At 31.3% G+C, this 2,492-nt stretch overlaps 1 long non-coding RNA gene across 1 annotated transcript in view; it reads left to right on the forward strand.

Moving 5' to 3' along the window:
* Positions 1 to 1,451, forward strand: part of LOC135225445 (uncharacterized) — a 140,146-nt gene extending 138,695 nt beyond the window's left edge. The window contains exon 4 of the long non-coding RNA XR_010316961.1: positions 1,245 to 1,451. This is a non-coding gene — a long non-coding RNA (uncharacterized LOC135225445). The remainder of the gene's footprint in view (positions 1 to 1,244) is intronic.
* The last annotated feature ends 1,041 nt before the right edge of the window (positions 1,452 to 2,492 follow it).

A 2,492-nucleotide genomic window follows, 5' to 3' on the forward strand; every position in this document is an offset into this window, starting at 1 on the left:
AGAGAACACTACATTAACATTAAACTATTTAAATATTGATTTTAAGGTTTCAAATCCACGAAAATAAGGTAAGCTGAGTACATTTTTAGGCATTTCTTTTTCATTAATAGCAACATTATAAAACTTTTTGTGAGCTTTTTGATAACATAAATCAATTAAATGAGGTGGGTAGCAGAGATCGTTTCCTATCTTTTTTATGTATTCTATTTCTTGGTCCAGATATTGTGGACTCGTGATACGCAAAGCGCGTAGGAACATAGAAGAAAAAATTTAAATTTTAATATTAAGATGGTGGCCAGAATAAAAATGTACATATGTTAAATTATTTGTGGGTTTTCTGTAAATACTGAATTTGCATTGGAAAGATTCTCTATGTATTAATACATCTAGGAAAGGGATGACATTGTTATTTTCAATTTCAACAGTGAATTTTATGGATGGCACTAAATTATTCAATTTAGACAGTAAATCATTTACATCGATACCACCAGGTAAGACTACTAAGATATCATCGACGTATCGGTACCATTTTAAGGGGATAAGTGTGATATTCGGGAGGTGTTGTCTCTCAAAAAATTCCATATATAAGTTTGAAAGGAGAGGTGATAAAGGGTTACCCATGGCCATACCAAATATTTGTTGGTAATATTCTCCATTAAAAATAAATCTGCAATCACAAATACATAACTTAAGGAAATTATGTGACTAACGGACATAGGCAATTCATGCAGTACAAGTTCATTACTTAAATATTCTAGCAGAGTCAATAGGGACTTTGTAAACAAAGAACATACATCAAAACTGACAAAAATATCGCTAGGGTTTAGTACAATGTTATTTAATTTTTCCACAAGATCAAGAGAATTCCGGATGTGTGAATTAGATACAGTTCCTAGTAGCGGGGATAACAGTTTAGTAAGATATTTATATAGTTTATAAGCAATTGATCCTACAGTGCTAATAATTGGGCGCATAGGTTTGTTTTCCTTATGAGTTTTGTTTATATATATATATTATATATATATATATATATATATATATATATATATATATATATATATATATATATATATATATATAGATATGTGTGTGTGTATGTATGTATGTATGTATGTATGCACGCACATATATATAAGGTGTAAGCATGGTGAGTAATAATGTATAATATAAATTATGGTTAATTTTTCTCCTGTTGGCTGATTCCATCAACAAATAATCCTTTCATCATTTCATCTCACTTCCAGGGTATCATTGTCATGCTGATCGTAGTGATGGTAGTATCATCACAACGTACATTAGGATACAGAGAGGGGAATGTATTCGGACCTAGTGACGTAGAGCAGAAAGTTCTGCACAAAAGAAGTTCTGCTAGTGTTCCTTTAAGAGACCTTTCCATCTCGTGGCGTCAACCAGCAGTGGCCTTCGTCAGCAGGGATCTTCTACCATCTGCTACAGGTGAGTGCAAGCAGGAGAATGCGCACGCACACAAATATGTATATGTATATATTTATTTATATATATTGTGTATTTTAATGGTTGTGTTTCGATGTGGCTGATAGAGGTATATACTAGTATATACTAGTATATATTATTTTTGACATCCGAGATTGTTGATTCTTGTTTAAGTGGTTTTATTCCAGGATTGTCAATAAGGAGAAATAAGGAACTAAAGAAAATACGGGAGTGCAAATAATCCTACATACATCTTATGATGAATATCCTGTTAATTTGGATCTAAAAAAACTAAAAGAATATAAAATGGTATACCTTTAGAAACCTGTAAGCTTTGAAGATATAGTAGATAAGTACTCCAATTTTGTGGGGAATGATTTATTTCGTAGTAGTGTATTTCATGTTTTCATTAGTTTAAGAAGCCTTTTAGTAACTTAAGGTGCCTAAGATGATTAAAGATCGTATTCGATTTGAAGATAGATCGAATTATTATTATTATTATTATTATTTTATTATTATTATTATTATTATATTATTATTATTATTATTATTATTATTATTATTATTATTATTATTATTATTATTATTATTATTTCTGTCGATTAAATCTATTCACATGAAACAAGCAAAATTTATTGCCCTCGTGGATAATTTCTGTTGATCTCGGTTCCTGTTTGGTGCAGCACTTAAGCTCGTAAATGATTTAGTTGATTATGTGAAGAGTTACATAATTTTCTTCTGGTAAATGAGTGATCATATGGCAGCTTCTCAAGAACAGCGAAGCTGAGACAGGAACTAGGTGTCATAAAGAGAGGGTGTGGGAGAGTGGTTGAGTTAATAATTGAGGGGTCTCTTGCACAGAAATTCTGACCGAAATATAATTTTGACAGGAAAGGCATTGTCAGGTTCCCTAATGTCAGTCCAGTTAAATATGGCTGATATGGATAAATTCTTGGAGATTTTGGAGTAAGATTATTAGCTGCCGTAGATCCAAAACGCATTGACTCTCTGGAAATAGCGGGGAGCTATTCATGAACAAT

This window comes from Macrobrachium nipponense, chromosome 13, assembly GCF_015104395.2.
Source record: "Macrobrachium nipponense isolate FS-2020 chromosome 13, ASM1510439v2, whole genome shotgun sequence".
In the NCBI taxonomy this organism is placed as follows: domain Eukaryota; kingdom Metazoa; phylum Arthropoda; class Malacostraca; order Decapoda; family Palaemonidae; genus Macrobrachium; species Macrobrachium nipponense.